The 25,195-nt window shown below is 38.3% G+C and overlaps 1 long non-coding RNA gene across 1 annotated transcript in view; it reads right to left on the bottom strand.

Moving 5' to 3' along the window:
• Window positions 1–2,763: 2,763 nt before the first annotated feature.
• LOC126932513 (uncharacterized) overlaps window positions 2,764–25,195 on the bottom strand; it is a 133,395-nt gene continuing 110,963 nt past the window's right edge. The window contains exon 3 of the long non-coding RNA XR_007718220.1: window positions 2,764–19,337. This is a non-coding gene — a long non-coding RNA (uncharacterized LOC126932513). The remainder of the gene's footprint in view (window positions 19,338–25,195) is intronic.

The following is a 25,195-nucleotide window of genomic DNA, read 5'->3' as shown; positions in this document are numbered from 1 at the left end:
CTCCTTTTCTCATATACTTAGTCTTTCCCAGTGTCCTTCCCATACCCATTGTTTAGTAGACATCTATGTTCTAATGATTCATACGTCCATTAACTCAAACCCACGTCTTTAGCTATAATACTAGATCTCTGGAGCCAAATGACTACTTGGCATTGTTGGCAGGATTTCCGAAAGGCATCTCAAAATCAACAACTTTAAAAGAGAATCTTTATTCTGCTCCCCCTCCTTCCAAAATCTTCTCCTCTTGCTTCATGACTTACCCCAGATGTTGACACCACCCTCTACTTGGTCAGCAAGTCAAAAATAGTAAGCCATCCTACACTCGTCCCTTGCCACCACTGCCCTTCATCCTCTGCATCTCATCAGCCAGCTTGTCCTAGAGATTCCCTTACATGAGTATCTCTCATGTGTGCAGATTCCTCTTCACTCCCTCTGCCGCTGCCTTAATTCAAGGACCCATTATTTTTCTGTTGGGCATTTGCAGTAGCCTTTTAAATTGTCCCCCTGGAGCCAGGCTGCACCTCCAGAATCTATCATCTGCACCTTTCAGAGTAATCTTTATAAAATGCAGATCTCATCATAAGACAGGTAGGGTCCTATCCTCATGTGTACAATATTCCTACACTTCTCAATCCTCATACTGCCCCAGGCCACAGTGTCAGGCCCATTACTCTACTCAGAGATGGTCGCCAATCCTCCTGCAGTTACCAACACAGAATTTCCACTGAGCTGCCACCTTCAGATTAAGGGGAATGCTTTGCCACCCACCAGTTGTTACTTTAGTTAGTTCTTAGCCCACCCAGCTATCACCAGAGTATGGATTCTTACCTCAATCCCTTTTTCCTTCATCCAAATGGCCACATTTGAAATCCCCTCTTGGCGCCTTCAGCTGCGATCTCTGAATATCTCTTTCCACAACAAAATACTTTGGAAATTCTAAATTCTTTACCAAATAATATTTATTTGTTGTAGTGTTTCATAGACAAAACATGCAAATATTGGTTGCTCATTGCTTGACCTAATCCCTAGTAACTTCCAAGTTAGGTCTCCTACTCCTCCCACTACATTTTACTTCCAAGCCATCTTGTGCTTTTACATGACTCCAAATACTTTCTATCTTACAACTCCTACTAAAACTCTGTTTCCAGCCAAACTCATATCTTGAGCTCCGCATCTAACTCCTACTAGACATCTCCATTTGAATGTGTCCTAAACACTTCGAACTCAAAACTAAATTCCTTATATGCATCTATCTCCAATTATCCTTCTCTTCCTCAAATTACATAATATCTCATGAAATAGCACTAGTATCTACCCCGTTGCCAAAGGAGCCATTATTTCCTCCTATTTGCTTCAAATTAAATCAATCATTAAGTCACCACCTCCTAAACATATCTCAAAACTCCACCCTTCCTTTTGTCCTCATGCCACCATCCTAAATCAAACCATTATACTTCCTTGCCTGATCTATAGTGACAACCTTCTGATGAATTTCCCTTTCTCCATTTTTTCTTTCTTTATTTAACGTAGTTTCACAAGGTATGGTAGCAAGGAGTCATTTTCCAGACATGCAAATCTGTTCATGTCCCCTGTTAGAATACCTTGGTAACCTCAGTACTACTTCCCTAATATTAAATAAAATGGGGGTGGGAAGGAGGAGTAGACTTCATGATCCCCAAAGCTCTTATTTTTCTGGGTCAAGAACACAGAAGGATCTAGGAGCCTTTATAAAACAATATTTTACTTCAGGCTAAAGTTGTAGTTACTCAAAAGCATTAGAAGGTCCAAAAGGGAGGTATGGAAATTCAAGAAAAGTCCCTTTATTCCACTCTACTAACTTCACCGCCAAAATAGCCAGCCTCAGGAATGTTTAGCTCTTGAACATTGTGTCCTCTTTTCCCTAAACAAGTATTTTTTCCTCATTCTCAGGGTCATACCTCTTCTCATGTTAGTTGTCAGTTCTGTTAAGTTTTTTCTAGATGCAGATGGAGAAGAGATACAGGGAAAGGCAATCTCACACTGGCCAATTCTCCTTGAATGGTACCTGCAAGATGATCAGAATTTTCACAGTGCTGTGGACTTTCATTATCTTTTGTTATTTTAAGAATGTCTGTCTCTTTTCTTTGTCGTAGTTGCAATATACTTGATTCCAGAAGAAGGAGAAGAAAACACTTACATTCTTAAAAAACATAAAAAAGTATCCATTTTTAAAATAGTTTATAACTGGCCTTGTGTAATTCCCCATACTGCTACTAATATTTGATGCATTATAGCAGATGCTCGTTCCTCTTCCATATCTGGTCAGTTTTCACCATTTCTGTACAGGCTGACATATTCATAGTGTAGACACCTGTGACTATGCCCAATCACCTTCTCCAGTTACAAGAGTATGCCTGGCTAGCATGTAGGGCAGGCCAGACATGGTGGGGGGTTAGCATACCCAGGAGCAGCAATTGACAAACTATGAATGGGAATTTGTAAATAAACTTCCAGTTTCCTCACACTTTGAGGGGAACAATTTTGAAGAATGCTCTGCATAGTCTTTCAGAGGTCTCTGGTGGGATTAGGCACTAGTTTCCTAAGTTGTGATTTGCTCTGTTAATGCACCCTGTGTTGACTTTGTTATCTTCTGTCTTTCTTCCTCCCTTACCTACAAAAGCTTTTTCAGACCCACCTCTCAAACTGCTTTCACTCAGATCTTTTATCTCAAGTTCTGATTTTGAAAGAACTAAACTTAAGACAATTAGTGCTAAAATAGACTGTATTTTTGAATTGATTATTCACCAGTCAGATAGCAACAAGGTCCCATTGCTGGTAACATGTGGGCTGGTGGTAAGTTGTAGCATGCTGTAGGTAATAGCATCACTATTACTAAGCAAATTCTTAGATTTCATCTTTGATGAACTTGGATCAGGTAGAAGTAAGAAGGCAACACATGATCTTAAAGTCTGTGAAATTGGTTGGGTATGGTTAACAGCCATAAAACCTCTGAAGGAAGAAAATGACACTCTTAGGTCAACAATTGTCAACAGGGCTCAGGGTGACAGCAAGAATGTCTTCATGGCAACATTTAAACAAAATCTTTATCACTTGTTGCCAGGGAGTACACATTGCTTTAAATCAGCCCCAAAATTTGATTGGAGGGGTGAAAGACTTACAAAGGAGACTGAATTAAAAGTCTCTGTCAGGAAAGGAATTAGATTCTATGATGTAGAACGCAGACATCTGAGTAAATATGTTTGAGAATTTTGAACCTCCAGAATGCTGTGGGATGGCAAAAGTGACTTCACTTGTTGTAGGAGGGCAGGCTCCTATTGCCTGAAGTCTATGGAAAATCTCTCCCCTGCCATAAGACAAAGGATTTGCAAGAGAATGCTCATTTCTCAGGAGCTGTATTTGCCTCAACTCACTGTTTCTGGACAAGCAATTAGGGTCGAATCTCAGTATCATCAGAGCAGGGAAGTACTGTTCCTATCACAGGAGCAAAGCAAGTATTCACTGAAAGAATGGGAGGACCTGGCTAAAGCAAGAACTAGGAGAACATACCTGGGGATTGATATTTAGGGTAATGATGGGAATTGGGGGAAGGATAAGCTGAATGATAGAGATCTCTTCTGTGCCTCTAGTTTAATATCCTGATAAGAGTGCCTGGAGACAGTGTAGATATTACACCACAATGTCAGTTTGAATCAAAGAAATAACAATGGCCTATAGTAAATGAAGTAGAGTTGCTAAAACAGCCTTGATAAAGTACTGAAGAGGATGTAAAAGTTCTTAAAGATGTGGCTATGCTGGCATGAATTTACTACATAACCTGAGAAAGCCCAGCAGTTTTCTGTGTTCCCCACTGAGGGTAGAAGTAGAGAAGAAGACACTCTTTTCATTGAAACAGTAGTGAATCGGAAGTGCAGTAGTGAATGGAGCACCAGCATTATTGAAATGCTCATGGATGGATGTTCTCTATAGTGCAGTGTTTGAGAAGGAAGGAGATATTGCAATGGAGCTGGACTGAGTGTCTATGGAGACGTTAGGATTCTGTAATAGCAAGTCAGATGTTGACAGTTACAGTGAATAACATCAAGGCTGTTTTCATGCTGCTGATAAAGACATACCCAGGACCAGGCAATTTACAAAGGAAAGATGTTTAATGGAAAACTCACAGTTCCACATGGCTGGGAAAGCCTCACAATCATGGGGTAAGGCAAGGAGGAGCAAGTTACATCTTACACAGATGGTGGCAGGCAAAGAGAGAGCTTGTGCAGGTAAACTCCCATTTTTAAAGCCATCAGATGTCGTGAGATGTATTCACTATCACAAGAACAGCACAGAAAAGACCACCCCCATGATTCAATTATCTCCCACTGGGCCCCTCTGACAATATGTGGGAATTATGGGTGCTACAAGATGAGATTTGGGTGGGGACACAGAGTTGAATCATATCAACAACCATGGGGCTTGACCTACAGATATTTGAGGTAATTGCAAATAGATTATTGATGTTTCTAGGGAGGATATTAATGGTTAGCCAAAGAGTATGTGACATGATCACAACAACAACAAAAAGATCTAGAACTGGTAAGGGAAAAGCTAATATCAATTACTGCAATGGAAGATTATAATCTCTCATGCAGTTCCTATGATTGAGTCAGTTTTCAGACACAGGACTCCTTAAATGAATGACATGATTGTTGCCTTGAAGAAGGACTCCATAAGGTCACAGCAAATATATACAATAGCCATCACCCTAATTCTTTCTCACAATGATCTAAGGCCATTTACCAAAGTCTCTATATGTTTGGGAAGGGAAAATACTTAAATTCTATGAAAGCCACTGAATACAAGGTCTAAACTGATACTGATATGAGGTAACCTGACATAGTTTGTCTGTGTCCCCACCCAAATCTCATCTTGAATTGTAGTTCCCATAATCCCCATGTTTCGTGGGAGGAACCCAGTGGGAAATAACTGAATCATGGGGGTGGTTACCCTCATGCTGTTCTGGTGATAGTGAGTTCTCACGAGATCTGACAGTTTTATAATGGGATTTTCCCCTTTTGCTTGGCACTTCTCCTTGATGCTGCCATGTGAAGAAGGACATGTTTGCTTCCCTTCCCACCATGATTGTAAGTTTCCTGAGGCCTTCCCAGTCATGCTGAATTAAACCCCTTTCCTTTATAAATTACCCATTCTTGAGTATGTCTTTATTAGCAGCATGAAAATAGACTAATATAGGACCCAACGTGTCTCAATGGTCCACTGTTAAAGTGAAAGCATACAGAGGTCAGGCAACAAATAGAGTCCTGGTCAAAGTCTATCTCACTGAGAGTCCACTGACCCTGTGATCATTTACTAGAATCATGTGTGTATAATCTTTTTGGATATATTTGCTTGCTGGAAGAATCCTCACAATGGTTCCTTGACATATGGAGTTAGAGCCATTTTGGATAATAAAGGCCTAGTGAAAACCCTTGAAACGATTCATCCCCCAGGTCAAGATAATAAATTAAAAGCAATATTACATTTCAGACAGAATAGCAAAGAACTGTAGGACTCTCAAAGATTAAACAATGCAGACGTAATGGTGCCCACCTTATCTCCATTTAATTCACTGGCATTAACCTACACAACCAGATGGACATAAGAAGGTCTGAAGGTAAAAGACTGAATTGCAGACATTTAGTCAGATGAAGTATCTTAACTAGAACAGATGAGCATGGGCTTTACAACTTAATATGAGATTACGCATCTAGAGATGGCATTCTTTTCCATCTCCATGAAAAAAAGAGGGATTAAGAGCAGTTTGCTTTTACCTGGGGGGAACATCAGTACATATTTACAATTTTGCTTCTAGCTAAGGTAATTCTTCTGCTCTCTGTCATAATATAGTTCTGGATAATCTTAAAATTTTCACAAACATCAAGCTTCTGCATCGTATTGATATTGCTGGAGAGCAAGAAATGCAAATACATGTGCCACTAGTAATATCCATATGTACATTGGTGACAAATAACCCCCAAAATAAATCAAAATCCTGACATATTGGTAAAGTTTTAGAGGTTTATTGCCTGGAGGAATGCTTGAATATACCCTCAAAGTTACGGGACAAATTCACAAACCCTGCCCCTTCTGCCACTAAGAAAAAAAAGAATAGCCCTTAATAGACCTCCTTATATTTTAGATATAGCATATACTACACTTGGAACTACTGCTTTTACACATTTAGGGGGTAATACTGACACTCCCAAATTTTTTAGAGACTAGGTAAAGAGAGGATTCTGTAGCAGATTAAAGATCTGCCATTTGGCCATCTGACCCATCAGATTTCATTTTGGTAGAGATATATAAGGCAGATTAAAATGTTTGGCAGAATCTAAGGTTTCTGAGCAAGGTCATCTCATGTGCAGAAGAAAATAAATAAAAGAGAAGTTCTGGCAAGCTACCAGTAGAAACTAGTTGTATGGGCCCTGGTAGATGCTAAATGCAAGGCCATGAGATATCAAATGACAAGAAAACTGAAAATGCCCATCAGGAATTAGCCATCTTCAGATCCTTCGCTGTTTACCCTAAAACAGTAAAAATTCAGAGTACAGTGGAAATGGGGATTGTGTTCTAAAAACTCCAGATCAGATAAGTTAATGTGAAGAGGTGGCCCAGATCCCCAAGTCATCAATCTTTCTTCTTCAAGTCACACATATAGACCCATGGTACATTCCTTATATCCTGATAGGTTTGTTCTATATGTTGGGGCAAGCCATTAATCAGGTGACTGCTTTTGCACTCAGCCCAACTCATGGGTGGCCATGAAAGATGATGGCAAGGGCAAACTGAACAGTGCACCTGGTCATCAGCTTCCTGTGAAGGGAGAACTAAAAGTTCAGACCACTCAGGGATGAAAAGAAGATGTTCTGAGCAATCTCACCAGGCAAACAATTTAGATCAATGAAAGCGCTGACAAGGTGAGGGAAATCCAGAATGATTGGTAGAAAGCGCAAATGATATATTTCAAATTTGGCCTTGGAACCAGATAGAGCAACAGAGATAATAGCTCATCTCATTATCAATCCCATTATATTTTTTTAGATTATGACCAACAACCTATCCACTGATAAAACAAAAGACTCAATATGGGACACTATACCTGAATACATTTTACTTCAAGCACCATGACTCTGCATGAGAGCTTTCTCTGGCTATAGGAGTTTGCAAACCTACACTCAACTTACATGCTGGTAAATCTGGAAATGTTGGGGAGTTGACATCTTTAAGAATGACCTTCAATCAATTATAGTTTGGATCTGATAGATAAATATCCTGGCTTCTTCACTCCTCAGATATAAAAGTTCTGAGGCATGCTCTACACAGTCTTCCAGAGTTCCATAGTAGGACTGATCCCCCATTGTTCCAATACGTGACCTGGTCATTAATGCATTCCATATTGGGCTTCCTATTTTCTTAATCTTTTTTTCCCACTCTTCCCCAATCACCTTCCAAATTAATTACTTTCACTCACTTGGGGAGAGGGATCCTTATCCCAGAACAAATTAGATTCTGGAAATGTGTACCCTTACAGCTTTCTATATGTCCCTTGTCATAGTACCACATTTATCGTTATCGCTTGTCATTTTCCAATTGACTAAAAGTATTAAGAAGACAGGGATGATTTCTATCCTGCTCACAACAAATACCAAATGTCTAGCACAGCTTAAATATAGTACAAACCCAACAAATATTTGTTGAATGAAATCACTTGCAAACTAAACTTATCACAATGGCTTCCTTCCATCTCAATCTAGAATAGAAAACCCAGTTGGCCTCTCATCTCCAGCCATCTCCCTAGTTGTACATTTTATTTAATTTATTAAACTGCAGTTCTCTGCACAAATCATATTGTCATATTGCCAAGGCTTTGCCCATTTGTTTCTTCTGCTGTTTAGTATTTCCCTCCTATCTTATTCCTGCCAATCCTTCAAGTCTCAATTAAAGTATAACCATCTCTGGAAATCCTTCCTTAATGCCTCAGTAATATTTAGAGGTGTCTCTGTTCCCAAAGAACCTTCAGCCTAATTCTATTATAATTCTTTTTAACATTAAAAAAATTGAAACTTATTTTTCTTTCCCCCCAAACCCATAAGCTGCTCAAGAAATGAATCTGTAGGTGTTTTATTTTTATACAGTGCCTAGCACAGTGTCTAGGGGAAAGTTATGTGCTCAACAAGTATTTTCTGGCTGAAGATGAACATGACATATTAGTATTATTAAGAACTAGTGATGTTGAGCCTGTAAAGAAATCTTAAGGAATGCAGGGCATTTGTCTCAAGTATTCAAGGACTGCCTACAGGAATAAGCATTAAAAACTTCGGTGCTTTTCTCAGTGAATTATGGCTAATTGCTTTCTGACTTTGCAGAATTAGATGCTTGGGAATGTAAAAAAATGCTTATTGGTTGCAACAGCTGCTGATGTGTATACTTTCTTATATCAATTACTAAATATTGCTGTTGGCAGTTGTTAGCAGTTTGACATGTATCTGTACTTGTTAATAGCAAAGGCCTTGGGACCTAGCTGCCTGGGTTCAAATACCAATCCTGCTTTTTAATAGCTACACAACCTTGGGAAACTCAAAGTAGTATTTCAATGCCTCAGTTTTCACATCTGTAAAGTGGGTTTAATAAAAGTATCTAGTTTACAGGGTTGTGAGGGTTAAATAAATTATCATATGTAAAACATTTAAAACAATATATGCTACACAGATGATCATTATAATACAACTGTTTTATTCAACCCACTAGGCCAAAGCAGGTCCAACGAATGAAAGTGCTAGCATATTTTGATTCAATATAAAAATTAGTTTTGACAATTTATGCTATCCAACAGTGAAACTAGTTGTCTCACAATAGTGAACATTATACCACTAGAAGTTAAACCATCCACCCAAGCAGTGGTTATCTGTACTGGAATGTAGTTGAGATTTTTAAAAAATTCTAATATATTCCGATTCCATGACTCCTCCAGCACCATATTGTGATAGCATATGCCAATTTGTACACCATGTCTTTATTTAACGACATCAAATCCCTTAAAATTTAAACTTTCTTTTCCCTTCCAGAGGTAGGAAACTAAATGAAATGAAAGAGAATGAAAACTTTTATCTTTAACACTTTCTTCTGTATCTCCTCCAACTAGATAACAAACAATTATTCAGCTGAAGAAGACATTAGTAAAGGCTGGCTAGCACAATAACAGTTAGAACACACGCACAAACTTTCTTACTGCCAATATTATTCCTCAGCTGAGACCATTCCTGAGCTTTATGATTTAGATCGGGGTCCACAACCCATGGATCATGGTGCCGGTACTGGTCAGTGGCCTGTTAGGAACTGGGCCACACAGCAGGAGGTGAGTGGTAGACAAGCAAGCATTATCATGTGAGCTCTGCCTCCTGTCAGATCAGCAGTGGTATTAGATTCTCATAGGAGTGAAAATCCTATTGTGAACTGTGCACATGAAGGATCTAGGTTTTATGCTCCTTATGCGAATCTAACTAGTGCCTGATGATCTGAAGTGGAATAATTTCATCCTGAAACCATCCTCCAACCCTGGCCCTGGAAAAATTGAACGAAACCAGTCCCTGGTGTCAAAAAGGTTGGGGACTGCTGGTCTGGATAACACATACTGGAGGGTCATAATATTGCCACTCAGACTTCCATGGGCACAGGTGGAGAGATGCTGGAGAAAAGGAAGTTTTAAAGCCATAAGAAGGCATAACAAAGTTCTAAATTCTCATTCATTTCACAAGAGCCTGTCTGCCCCATAAAGAAAAACTAAACAACATTTCACTAAGGCTAACCCCTGAAGTTTGATCTGAAAACAAGCACTATTTTTTCCAATTCTCCATGTTATCTGACACCCCAACCCCCATGCCCATCACTCTCTTTCCCAGATAATAATGTATCTAACCATGGACATATGGGAACTCTTACAGAAACAACCTCTATTTTTTTTTCCCTGACAAAACCATTATATTAGGTTGTATTCCTTGTCTCACCACCATTTTTATTCCTTCCAGCAGTGTGTTTAGGTTGCATAAATCCAAGATTTAGAAAAAGAAATTGATATAGATATGAATTGAATCATTCAAACAGAAGGGTCACATTGAAAGTTCTCTAATGACATTAGTCCAATAACTGGAATTCAACAATGAAGCTTCTAAAACCAAAATTATAGATCTTCACACGTTTTTCTCAAGCATTCTTTAAATGGAAACTGCGTAGAAATGTAAAACCTCAATCGCCACAGAATTAGTCTCTCCCAAAAGCACTGAGACAAGCTGTAGCCCTAAAAACAACAGCTTTATTAATTGTACTTTTTAAAAATTGTCATCATACTCTCCTCTCTTTTGTCATGTACTAATTAAAAGTGACTCCTTAAAAAACACTATTTAGAGTTTCTGTTTGGAACTTTTAAGCACTACTATTGCCGTGTTGGGAAACTGCCCTAAAACTTCCAGGTAAGAAAGCCAATCTACCCTACTGAAGAAGCAGAAGACATGGAGACCCGATGTGACCCAGCTGACAGCCAACACCAACTGCCAGATATGAGAATGAGGCCACTTTGGACAGTCCAGCTGACCAGCTAGTAGAATGCAGCTGCCTGAATGAGCCAAGAAGGCAAAGCAGCAGACGAACCAAACTGCCAACCCACGGAACCATGATAAATAATAAATTTGTTTGTTTTCACAAAGCAAGTGTGGGGATGTTTTGTTACACAGCTGTAGATAACTGGTATATCTTACATGAAAGTCCCATTTCCTCCAGGTGGTTCTGGTTTTCTGCTATATCTGGAATAACAGCTTATGCTTCTCACCTCTCTAGTTCTGGGGAAAATGAGAATACAAGAGTCTGAACCTGGATTGATCCGTAGTTGTTAACTTTTAGGGGCCTACCCTATGCTACCAAGACATGTACCCTATATTTTGAGTTTTGAATCCTGAATGTGAATCATTCTTGGTCATTAGAAAAGGCCTGTTTTGGTTGTTCAGGAATAAACTTCTGTCTTCTGATTTTTCTTTACCTGTAATTTTATTCAAAATGTAGGATGATGAATCTCCACGGGCAACTAGCAAATTATCTGATGTGGGAAGCAGGTTCAGGATTTCTGAACGGTGAGTCCCAGTCTATTGTTTTCATCTAATGATAGCCTTATGGTCTATTTTCATCTTTCTGGCCCTTGCCTAGGAAGAAGGAGCCATCCTGGCAAAATGCCTTTGCAGCTTTTTGGAAGTGATACAATCTGAACATGGCCGTAAGTGTAACCCATGAATATTAGGGCCTCAGTGTTACTTTAGATATTTTCCCCAGTCTCTGATGGTCATGATGTATTCAAAAAGGAAGAGATGGGTCATCATGGCTGGTGGTAAGTGATAATTTTATGATTTATTTTTTCTGTCTACCTAGCAACTGCTTCAGAAAAAACAACAGTAAAGGATTTTGTAAGCACAGAAGTGCTGTTTTGTTTTAGTCAATTCAAAAAAGAAAGATAACGAAAGAAAATGATGTGGTCTAGTGGTTTCCACATGTATTTCAGTGTCAGCAACTATGAGTTGTAATCTCATCCAACTGTCTTTCTGGCTGACTCAGATTACTTAAGAAAAATTACCTAACTTCTCTCTGTTTCATTTTTCCTACCTATACAATGAAATAAACCACCCTTATAGCACAGAAAGAATGTTTTTAAAATTTAACTGATATTTATAAATACCCAGGAAATACATGCTATGGTGATGCAAAATACACACACACACACCGCATACATGCATGCACATACCTTTTTCTTTTACTCTAAAATATATTTTACTTCATTTAAAATCTTAGAGAGAAAATAAGGTGGGAACAGGGAGGTTTGTAATTTTGTTTTCTTTTCCCATTTTAAAGGCATCTCATTCCTGGTTCAGCAGCATGGAGAAAGATTTGTTGTCAGCTCCTAGGTAGGGCAGTGATTCAAATTCCCGAGGTTTGTGGCAGCATCTCAGAGAGATTCTGAGAGATTTTCAAAGCTCTGTTTTCTTTTAATTAGCTCCCTCTCTGCCTCAGGCAACAAGTTCAGGGAATCAATAGGCTAGACTGAGTAAAGACTTTGTAGGTATCAGGAGCTATGGTATGTTAGGACTTGTCAGACCCTAGATTCAGGTTTCAGAAGGTAAGCATCACAGGCTGAAGAACATTCAGAAACGAGATTTCAAACAGAAGCAGCTCACCAGCTTCAGGAGACTGTCTGACCCTGATGCCCAGACAGAGATTACCATGGCTTTCAACCACATGTTGTCCCTGCACAAGTCACTGAAGCTCCAAGGCTTGCCCTAGAGGCCTACAGACCTAGCCAGACTCTGGTTAAGACTTAGTATCACACGAGAGAAGCTGCAAGTATGAACTCAGCTGAGGTGTTAAAATACTTTTGGAGTGGTTCTCAATGCTACACACTATCTGTTCCCCTTATTATTTTTTCTTCTTCTGATTATTATTATTATTAATTTCTCTTGTCATAGTAAGTCTTTCTCTGCACCCAGATGTTTTGAGTAACGTTGGCAATATTTTTAACTTTGTGGGGCATAAATTTAATTTGTGCCATTATTATTGCTTACTTCTTTATTTATTATAGGCACAAGCTGCATGCAGGGCTGACAACAGCCTTGCCAAGTAAGGCATGGTGGATTTGTTTTCCAGAGTTCACATCTCTAATGAACAGTTCCTGCTGATTTAGGTGCTACAATAATTGTTCTGGAGCAAACTATACAAAGTCAAGGGCAGAACATTTGGAATTCTTTGTGAGCATTCATTATTTATTCAGGAAATAGAATTCTGAAATTCCTATCTCAAAAATCTGACTATGTGACATGGAAAAAATAAAAAAGACAGAGCCTCAGTAATAAATCAGTCAGTAGCAAAGATTAAGTGACAGTAAATACCATTAGGTCTGGTTCTATTTGAAGCTTCAAACAGTGTGACCCTGAGTGTTTGTCTAAAAGAATCACGAGGTATCTAAAAAGTTGGGAAACATGGATAAATCTGTTTTTAAATTGTTTGGTAATTATATTTTCAAAATAATATGTTCTACATTTTGTTGGGTATGATCTGTTGATATATCAAGCAATGGGTTTAACTTTTACTCTGGGAAAGTACAATGAATATAGAACTGAGAGTCCAAAAAGTCTAGAAACCTAAGGAAAGTACTGTGCTTACTGTATTTTAAAAACAAATGCCTAAGTATTTAGGTATATGCTTTAAATTTTAAAACATTTCATCTGAAAATGTGTCAGGAGGTTGAAGGAAAACATATTTCATATATTATTTGAAAATATAGCCAACATACTCTTTGACAATGATTCCAGACTTTTATGGACAACCTGTAGAATAGCGATATTCAATAGTAGAATTTGCTCATGCCAAAAAACAAAAGAAAGGGCTTAACTAGAGTCAATCAATTATTTTAACAAAGCTACAGAAGAGGGCTGTGTGTGTGAAAAAGAAAGGAAGGTGAGATTATAGGAGAGGAAGATAGTAATCAAGAAAGTAAAAAAAGTGACTGTATAGGGCTTGAGAGATGAATTTAGGGATGTTCACTATATGGGCATATTGGGTCAAGTGCATTATCAGCCTTCCCCATGGCTGAGATAAAACATCACCTGTGTCAAGGTGAACCATCTCCCCTTGCCTTAAATCCTTGCTCTTTGAGAAACCTTCATGATTGCAAATTCCTGCTTTCCAGGTATCTCAAGACAGGGAAAGGGGGTACTCTGGTTATAATTTTAGGCCATAAATCCACAGAAAGGATTCGTCTCTCAGCCCTTCAATCTTCCTTTCTAATGTGTGTGATACCAAAGTAAGCACAGTCCATATTGAGGATCTTAAAGCAGAGCCACCATTAATTGTGATACAGGTATCAAAATGTTAAACATGCATATCTTCCTGTACCCTTTTCCTTTCTTTGAATCCTAGACATTGGGCATTTTGAAAACATTGGAGATTAAAAAGAGTAAGTAGGCAGTACCCAGGCTTCATCTCTGATGCAATAAAAGCTAGCTATACTTGGGCAAATGCTTCTCTGACCATTCCACCCATGACCAATACACCTGATGGCTATTGCTGAGCTCTTAAAGCTTTTTTATAAAATGTTAGCATAGAAAACCATATCAGGTCTGTCCCTGGGGTCTCTGTAGTAGTGGAGAGAGGCCAGTCAGTATGGCTTCGCTTATCTGATTGACAAAGATCTGTACTCTCTGATAATAAAAATGAAGGAATGGTCAGCCATGATTAGAAATCCACTGATCCTTTACTTTTGAACTATTTTCACTTTTCTTTAATGTTACATTTATGTCATTTCTCAACCTTTCTTTGTTTTTCCTCAATACACAACACAAACATTCAAAGCCATGAAGTATACTTATCCAGAAGACAAGCACTTGCTAAGGCCCTATTGTCCTATCATATATGGATAGCAAATCAAGCAGACCTCTCCATGTTAGTGATAAATTAATCCAGATTCATTCTAACTTACATTAGATATCATTCTATTGGGCCTTTGATTGTGGCACCAATCTAGTTCCCTCTGTAGTACTACCAAAATAGAGTTTTCATACCTGTAAAACTGGGAATTAAATTATACAACTTGATGAATTCATCTATAGGCAAACTCCTATATATTTTTTGATGTCTGAATCTCTGGCTTTTGCTTTTCCAGATTTTATTTTCACAATGTCATATATCTATGAGCACTGTTAGAATATGCTTTGGACCAACCCCTGAAAAGAATAAAAGCATTACTCATCCTACATGCTTTTTCCAAAGAAATGAAAATGTACTTAAAGTTTTTAAGTAAATAATGTACTATGAGGGAGACTTTGCTTTGATATATGGTGATTAATAGATTTTTTTCTAATCACATTTCTATCTTATTCTACTTTTCTTTAAATGAGTGGGTATACTTGACAGCCCTGAAAAGTGAGGCACTAATAGTAGTGTCAGGGGCCAAGAATTGAACAAGCTTTCCTACATCACCCCTGTGTCTCACCCAGAGCTGTAGCAAATGTTTAATTTTAGTCTTTGGCTCAATGCCAAACACCTGGAAATGGCATCCAGCCAGAGATGAACACAAAGCTAAACAGTGGGTGAGCAAGTACATATGTCTCCTCTTGTTTTCCCATGTTCAACTATTAGGTAAATAAGGTAGTTATTAAACGATGACTTATGCAAAGCCTGCAATTTTAGTGTTCACATTTCATCTTACCAACATTGATCAGGCTTCTCAGAAAGCAACATTTTTATATCTGTATGAAAACCAGTTTGACTTCCTACTGAGTGCCATCTTTGTAGAGCGATTTCAGCCTGTTGTCTTCTTAGACTAGAACGTACATAAGAAGCATGTCAGATGTTGAGTTTGTTGAAATGTGAAATTCATCACGGGTAAGTTTTCAGTTGCCGATATTTCTGTGTGGGCACATCCCTCCGTACTTGTTCATGTCATAGCACTCAGGACTCCTGACTCCATTTCTGCACCCACAGAAACCACATTTCCTCTCACTCCTTCTCACTTCACCAATCCACAAACCCTTTAACTACCCCTGAAATATGGAGATATTTCCCGACATCTACACAAATATAACAGAAAGCTTTTGTGGTCTCATGTAACCAAACTTATAACCATATGCACGCCTTCTGTGACCAAGAAAATCACTCATCTTTCTAGTGTGTCCAATTCAGGATTCTTTGCAATAGACCATGGTACATGGAATTTGAAGGCCAAATCCTGGATTTCAAGGGAAGCAGGCACATATACAAAAACAATGAAAGCAATGCTATATGTTGTCTAATGCTTTATCTTTTTAGGTATATAGTTTGTTTACTCTTTTAGAAAGACTCTAACATTTTGCTTGCTCTTTGAAATAAATATGTGGCTATTTGGTACAATTCTCTGGTTTCAGAAAGTTGTACATGAACATGATTTAAAGTGAAATTGAGTGATGTAACTGAGTTCATGAGCCATACGCATTCCTAAGGAATTCTACATAAATCCATAAAGTACTAAAAGGTAGTTTTGATTATTATTAATAAACTTACCATTTAAAAATACAGTTGTATATTGTATTACTACCTCTTGTGCACCTTTTCAGGTTTTCTTAGTTGCATCTGTCCTGTTGCAGACACCAACTTGACCACCTGATGTGTGAGGGCTCAGGTAGAGCATGACAGCACTTCACCCCAAGAGTCTACCTCTCATTTCTCACTTGGGGCTATTCTGTTGGCACCTCAGCTTGGGACTAGGAATGAAATCTACTCTCTATTTATACATGTAGCACCCGGAGTGTGGGAAAGTTAACACCCTCTATCAGTTTGTTAAGGCTGCCGTAACAAAAGACCACAGGCTGGGTGGCTTCACTAACAGAAATGTATTTTCTCACAGTTTTGGAGGCGAGAAGTTCAAGATTAAGATGTCAGCAGGTTTGGTTTCTTCTGAGGCTTCTCTCCTTAGTTTTCAGATGGCTGCATGGTCTTCCCCTCTTGCATACAAACCCCATGGTGTCCCTCTGCATGTCCACATTTCCTCTTCTTAGATCAGAACACCAGTCAGATTAGATTAGGGCTTATCCTAAGGGCCTCATGTTACCTTAATCACCACTTTAAAGGCCTTATATCCAATATAGTTACCCTATAGAGTTACATTCTGATGTATTGAAAGTTAAGACTTCAACATACAAATCAGGGACTGGGGCAGAAACAATTTAGCCCATAAAACACCGCATGGGTGATCAACGGGGGAAGGAAATAGAGTTAATAAATTCTCCTATTCTTCCCCTAGATGGGTGATCCTGATTGACATTTCATGTGACAGTTCTCAATCTTTTAGTGATTGGCAAGGTGGCACTTATAACCGTGGTCTACTGGCAACTCATTGGCTCTCTCTCCTTCTTGGCCTGGTTTCCCTGTCCCTCATTCCTACCTTTTTCCAGGATCACAAATGCCGATAACAAGCTTGCACTCAGGTTCTGCTTCCTGGAGAGCCCAGGTTGAGTTACCTCACTTCATATTTACAACTATGCAAGGTATGTCTTCTTGTTGTTGCCTCATAAATAAAGGAACAGGAGAGTCTAGCAAGATAACTGACTTGTACAGAGTCACACAGCTAGTAAGTTACAAACGCAGAACTCTGATTTAAGTCTTCTGCCTCTCATCTTGCATTACTTCCCACGTACCACAATATCTCCTAGAAATTTTTTTAATTTTAATTTTTTTGAAACAGTGTCTTTCTCTGTCACCCAGGTTGGAGTGCTGTGATGCAATCATGACTCACTTCAGCCTCTACCTCCTGGGATCAAGCAATCCTCCCACCTCAGCCTCTGGAGTCACTGGGACTACAGGCATGTGCAACCATGCCCAGTGAACTTTTAAATTTTTTGTAGAGACAAGGGCTCACTATGTTCCCCAGGCTAGTCTCAAACTCTTGAGCTCAAGTGATCCTCCTGCCTCAGCCTTCCAAAGCGCTAGGTTTACAAGCAAGAGCCACTGTGCCTGACTTGTCCTAGCAATTTTTATGCATCATTATATGTAATTTAGGCCATTTTCCCTGCCAAATTTAAAACTGTTTAAATGGATTAGAGATAAGACATCCCAAGTACATAATTCATTTCCCTATTCGTTAAATGCTCTTCTTTCCCTTCTTCCCTAAACCTATGAGTTTGGTAATCCTTTTACAAGGCTTACTTATATCTGAAATTACTTTTATTCAATAGAAAGTATATAAATTAAAATCTCTTTATTGGTATTATCACGATCTATACCTTTCCAAGGAAACCACATCTCACAGTCAAATTAGGGAGGCTCTTATATCTTAATCAAAGCTTAACAGTTTAATTGTTCATTAAACATGAGAGTAATTTAGTGTCCTACTATGCAATCATTATTGTTTCCTGAAAATCTGGTATGACGAGGTACAATAAATGCAAACTGAAATATTGCCTGTGGAAAGTTATTTATTATTTCTTCTAGCTAAAAACATTCATAATTGAAATTTATTGGCTCATACTCCCTTCATTATAAATATTTTATGTTCTGCCTCAGGGATCCATGTCTTAGCATTTAAATATCTCAATCTTGTGTCAGTAACAGGAAGAACAAGTTCACTGGGTGGAATTTTTGCCCTTTACTTCAGAATGTTACAATAATAGGCTATAAATATGTTATAATTATGCCTTTGATCACTGCTGTGGTTTTCTAGCCTGAATGAATTAAATTCAAAACTAAAGCTGAGCTGATAGGCAAAAATGACAGCCATTACCTTATACTAAAATTTTTCTGAAAACCGTATTAACATAGTAAAAATATTTAGAGTGGCCAGGATAGTACATCATTTTTCCTATTACTGTACTTTTACTTTAATGTGAAATAGTACCTACACCTATTGCCACCTTTACATGTCAATAATGGTTTACATTCATTTAAAGCTTTACTTTTTTAGTTCTTTCATGTTCTAGTCATGGTAACAACCTTTGAGGTACTAAGGACTGTTGCTATAATAGTCATCAGTCAAATGAAAAATGTGAGGCTCAGGTAGTTACAGAGGTATAACTTTTTTAATGTTAATATTTTTAGCTATGAGATACAGTAACATTGTGCAATGGTTTGAATTAGGCTTCTGTTTTCTGCCTACCTCACCTGGTGGGGTCAGCTTGGGGTAGGAGGTACAGTGGAGAAGGAAATGGCAGAGAGGACAGGACATGAGCAGGTGACAAAATGGCAGACGACAGCTATCTGGAGAGATGAGAGTATTAGACACAGGGAATATACCTCATCGGCTATATTCTCCCAGATTCATCTCCCTGTATAAAGCCTACTGAACAGATTACTGAGACATTCCTAAAATTATGTAGCTTTCCTAGAAACCCCAGATAGCTGTGGGACAAAGACTTGTCCTTACTGAGATGAGGCTTACTAGATTGCATTAGTTAATGGAAATTTTAAAGTTCCATCTGGAGGATCTTTTAAGAGCTCTTTATCTCAGTCTATTCTCTTTAAAATTCCAGATGCAAACTTTTGAGATCCACCCTTCATAAGAAAAAATGCAGAAGAAAGACAAATTGGATTTCATTTCATGAAAATTGAAAATAAAATTCTTCATACTTGTGTCTTAGTTCATTTGTATTACTGTAACAAAATACCTCAGACTGCCTAATTTATAAACAATAGAAATTTATTTCTTACAGTTCTGGAGCTTGGGAAGTCCAAGATTAAGGCGCTGCAAGTTTGCTGTCTGGTGAGAGCCTGTTCCTCACAGATGGTACTGGTTAGGTGTTCTTATATGTGGAAGAGACAGAAAGAGAAAAAGAGATGAACACTGTGTTCTCACATAGCAGAAGAGTGAGACAGAACGAACCTACTCCCTCAAGTTCTTTTATAAGGGCCCCAATCTCATCCATGAGGGCTCTACCCTTATGACTTCACACCTCCTAAAGACCCCACGTCTTATCATATTGGTGATTAAGTGTCAATGCATGAATTTTGGGGAAAACATTCAGATCATAACACCTGGTATTAAATTATCCATAGAAGAAATACATGAAGGAAGGACTAACTCCTCTTAGTGTATATAAACATGTTGACATAGATGCTTTCCTTAAGAAATATCATGCAATTTGATTGAAGATAAGATTTTTTCTTTTTTTTTTTTTTTTTTTTTTTTTTGAGACGGAGTCTCACTCTGCCACCCAGGCTAAAGTGCAGTGGCACGATCTCTGTTCACTGCCACCTCTGCCTCCCAGGTCAAGCAATTCTCCTGCCTCAGTCTCCAGAGTAGCTGGGACTACAGGCGTGTGCCACAAAACCCGGTTAATTTTTTGTATTTTTAGTAGAGACAGGGTTTCACTATGTTAGACAGGATGGTCTTGATCTCCTGACCTTGTGGTACGCCCACCTTGGCCTCCCAAAGTGCTGGGATTATAGGTGTGAGCCACTGTGCCAGGCTGAGAAGATGATTTTTGATAGCTTGAATCCAGGTCTTCTTGGGGACTGAATCCTCCTGCACAATCCTGTGAGCCTACATCCCCTCAAGTGTGTCCTTCAAACACTTGTTCTCCAGGATGGAAATAAGTTTATGTGAAAAGAGTATTCTGTGACCAGACCCTTAAATGCTGACACCAGCCTGAAAATAATCTGTTGATAAAGCAAAGCTAGTTTTATTTGCTTACTGTGCTAAGGGAGATTGCTATTTTGACAGTCTTAGTTGCATCTGAATTTCAGAGAAAAAAGTGAAGGTATTAATAAGATGTAGGGGGTGGTCAGTGGATCCTTCAAAGTGGGAGCTAGAGTAGGACTGCAGAAGATTCACAAAATTATTGTTTAGGATTGGTGAACATGGCATGGATATGGTTTCAAACAGAATTTTTGAAGAGGAAACATTCTTTTCACGCTATATTGTCCTGAGAATATTTACTCTGATGAAGTTATTGGGGCTCAGAAACTGGTACCCCAGCAGCTTTGACATACTGAACTAAGAATCAACCTCAAGGTCTCTTTGACCTTCCCCTACCCCTTCCTGTCTAACAATCCTCTGTCTCTATCAAAGCACTTGATGAAGCTGGTCTCTGAAGTTCCTTTATCTGCCTGAAATCCAGACCCACCAAAGAAGAAAACAATTACCTCTGTTCCCTTCCTTGCATTTGCATTCACTTAATTCATATGGCAGGAACAAATACTAACAGATCTGGACAGACTTTTGTCCAAACCATTGTCTTCCTTTTTGGTCCATTCAGTACTTCAAAGAGAATCATTTAACCAGTCACTGTCTGTTCTGTGGGATCAAAAGACTTTGTCCTAGGCCATTGTATTTTCTTCAAATCCATTTATTTTCCCCTAAAAATCATTTATTATGTCTCAAATTGCCACACTCCCCCATCTCCCTTTGCCCTAGGAAGAAGGGTATATAGGCATCTGTACCCCATTGGATCATTGGGTAATCATTCTCCTGTGATTCCCTTATGTTATGCAAAGTAAAATAAATTTTATATGCTTTTCTCCTATTCATCTGCCTTTCTAAGTTGATTTTCTGCAAAACTTCAGAGAAAAAGAAATTTTTATTCTATGGCCCCTACAAGGGTAAATGCAATGTTTAGATAAATAGATTTTCTGTGAGGTCCTGATTTTAACAACAAAGATATTTACAACTTTAGTTTCCTAAGTTTATTGAATAGTAAAATCATGTAAAACAAGACCAAATAGTGAAGTCCTGTTAGTGCAGAGTATAGACAATAAACTTAGGTATAAATGGTTTGGGGAATTCCTTGGCTAAACCAAGTTAAGCAAATGCCTTTATAGCAACACTTTGCAGAATCCTTAATATGTGAATGTGCCTATACTCATCTTGATACTCATCTTGGAAGGAATATATAATAAACAGCATTTTCTAAACATTTCCCAGAGAATATTTTTATTTTAGTCTATTGTAAATAAAATCTGCCAGGACTATTATAGCATGGAATATAGTTGCAGAAATAGTGACCAAGATTTCAGGATATTCATTTTAAAAAATTAGATAAGCTTGATTTTTATGCCAGGAAATACTGAGATGGAAGATGACTTCAAGAGTTCACATAAATGTAATTCTAACTGTGCAATTGTAAATAATGAAGCCACAGAGGGAGAAAAATACCAGATATCTTAAAGAAACCAATGTAGTTCCTGAGCTCAGATTTTGAAGTGCCCTTCTCATAACTGGTCTTAGCATATGTGTAACACAGCAATCACCAAAAAAGCATTGAAAAGTACTCAGATCCTTATATAAGTCTCTTGAACAGACAGTTTGTAGCAAAACAAAACGTGCCCTCTTTTCAGGCCTCAGCCATCCTCATGACAGTGCCTCCCTAACACCTACCATATTTCTGGATTCTTCCTTATAACTCTTACCTGAAACCTTTCTGCTTTGCAGTCCAAACTTGAATCCCTATAATCATTTCTATTTACAGGCCTTTTCTGTTGAAAATCAATCTGATATGTCCCTATTCTGAGGATTCCAATCAGAATGACAGGATTCCAGCCCTAAGGAGGCAGAAACAGTAAAGAATCCTTCCTTCTCAGACCTGGAAGGGAGTGGAGGCTGACTTCAGTCTCTGAATTTGTATGTTAATATCTCTGTCCTCTCTATAGGTTCAAAAGATCTATCTGATGAAAGAAACAGTGAGGAAATAATTAATATTAGATGGTGGCACAGAATTAAGTTTCAGGATGTGTGTAGCACCAAATAAAGGAAGGGTTTTTTTTTTTTTTTTTTTTTCCAAAAAAAAAAAAAATGTATTTCAAGTCTTTTATGAGTGCAAGTAGAAGGAAAGGAAGGGAATGTTCTCTGTTGGGGACCAATGATATATTGACTAATGACAAGGAAAAAGCAAACCTCTCTTTGGACTGAAGAAAAGACAAAACATGTTTACAAGAGGAAACTGTAGCTTTAGCTGGAGAAGGAAGCATAGTTAAACTTCTGGTCCTGAATTATTTCTAAAGGTCTCTAAAGAATCTTCAAATTAAATCATTAAACCAAACATTTCCAGTGACCTTTGAGGGACGATCACAAACAGTAAAGAGGAATAAAACTGGAGACAGGCAAACACCAGCCAATCTTTGAAAACTGGGACAAAGAAAGATTTGGCAAATTAAGACAAGTAAAAGTTACATTGATTTCAGCTAAAATTTTAGAATCTTTTATATAAAGGAATAGGTATAGAGAACCTAAAGAAGCAATGGTCACTAGGAGCCAACAAAGACTCGCATAAAAAATCTTAGACTCACCTCATTTCCTTCTGTATTAGTCAAGGTCCAGGAAGGGAACAGATGCACATATAACAAATTAATGTACTAGAGGAGAGTTTAGAAAAGAGAATCCTCATAAAAGCATGGGTCAGGGTTAAAGGAAACTTAGAGAGGCAGTAAAGCAACTGGGGAGAATCAGTACCGACCACAGAAGGACTGTCTGAATAATATGTAGCCCCCCCCACTAAAAATTGATTAAGAATTTCATGATAGGGATAGCCTAGCATTAAACCAAGCATGAGACCCTATATGACCACACAATTTGCAAGACCATGCAGGCTGCCCTGGCCTTTAGATTTGAAGGGGCCAGGAGGAAAATATGTATGGGAACCTGGAGAGGGTTGTAGCTGTATCTTCAGCTGGAGAGTTCATTGGAGGGATATTGTGGACTTTGGTAGAAGAACTAAGCCACTTACACTAAACTACTGATTATCTCTGGCTATGAAGAGAGCAATCTGGGGAAATACATATTGTGATCTCATTCTCCTCCTGCCCTCCTGCAATCTCCTGCCAGTGCAGGACAAAGGAATCTAGTTAATGCAGTGTACGAAGGACAGCTTCCAGGGACACAAATCAGGGTGTAGTGGATTAGGAGAAGCAGGAAGAAGATAACAGTCATCATCCTGCACATCTTTGTGAGGTTATGCTGTTAAATCTGTGAACCCTAGTAAACCTAATCTATAAGAAACATGTTTGACACAATTTCACAATTTTCCTTTGTATAAGATGGAGAAATAAGTACTAGAAGCAAAATAATTACGTGGATCAATAATAGGTTAAACAACTATATCCAAAGTCTACTGAAAACTGGATCAATGTAAAACTTAAGGGAGTTGCGTATGTATCCCAATTCCTTTACCCTGTCCTATCTAGTTCAGAATTTTTATTATTGACTTGCAGACATAAAAGGAACACGTATTAAAGCATCGTTTGCAGATTGCTGAGAAGGACATTGTCTAACTGGGATGAAATAATTAGAATCCAGAAAGATCTTGACAGGCTGTAGCAATGGAATAAAAAGATCTTAGCCAACTGGAACAATAGAATAAATCTAGCAGTAATAAGTCTTGAGAATTGCTCTCAAATTCAAAAAGCCAGAGGCATAAGTTTGGGACAGGGAAGACAATACTTATCAGCTATAAAATGACTCAGGGAGGTTAGTGGGAGGTAAAGTCAATGTGAGTCATGAGCATGGCAGATCCTCCAAAAAAGCGTATTAGGTTTTAGGCAGTATTAATTGAACAAAGGAGGTAATAATCCAAACCTAGGTTGTGTTGATCAGACCACACCTGGAAAATTTGGGTTACTTTTGAATGTCATATCTGACTTGCAATGCATTCTGAAAAGAATAACTAGGATTGGAGAAGACGCTTATAAACTAGAACCAACCACAAAAGCTGGTCTAGCTTTAATAACTGATGTAAATGACAACATGAACATGACAGTGTTGAGATTACTGCTCAGTCAGCAAACCAAAGAAGAGCACAGGATATACATGAGATAAAAGAAACAGAGAGACTTAGGAGTGGAAGAGGCAACTCTTGCTTCCCTAGTTCTTCCCTCAAAACTTGCAGAGTTACAAATCCACCAGGACAGAGGATCCTAGAACCAAATCTCACTAGCTTTTGGAAGGGAAGGGGGACATTATCCCACAGGAATCCACTTTATCTTCATATAAAGAAATTCTTGCTGTGCCTATGGTTACATATTTCTGAATTATCTTTCTTATTCTATCATTATACCTATTTGTATATAGAACCATGCACTAACACAGAATAGAAATCATGCCTAGGTAGTAATAATTGAAGAGATCAGGGGCCAGTATAAAAGACTACTCAGGAGAACCATGCCATCCAAATGGTATTCAAATATATTAAACACTACCACATGGAAGTATCTCGAGGAATAAAATAAGATTCTTAAAAATATCAGAGAGATACTCTGTTATGGTCCAACTTTCTGAGGACTAATGGACATCATGGAAAGCAGAAAGTTTCCCAAAACCAAACATAAACACACATAGTATCATGTCTGAATGACTGCTTAGTTGACATGTTATTTAGGCAATTCAAGTTTTAGATGGGTACATAAAGTAGTTTTTAAATATCTCTTCCAATAACGAACTTCCATGGCTCATTCTTTCTTTCATTAAATAAGTATTTATTGAGAACCAGACATGCACCCAAACATCATTCTAAGAATTGAGGATACTGCAACAAACAGAAACAAGCCATTTCCTCATGAAATCTGACAGGATAGGTAGAAAATAAACAAATAATAAAATCTCAAGCAGCCATAAGGATTGTGGAGAAAAATCAAGCAGGGTGTGGATTCTGAGTGATGGAGAAAGGGAAGG

Source organism: Macaca thibetana, chromosome 12 (genome assembly GCF_024542745.1).
Source record: "Macaca thibetana thibetana isolate TM-01 chromosome 12, ASM2454274v1, whole genome shotgun sequence".
NCBI lineage: Eukaryota > Metazoa > Chordata > Mammalia > Primates > Cercopithecidae > Macaca > Macaca thibetana.
Note: the sequence above shows the minus strand (reverse complement) of the source record. Positions and strands in the feature narration are given on the sequence as shown.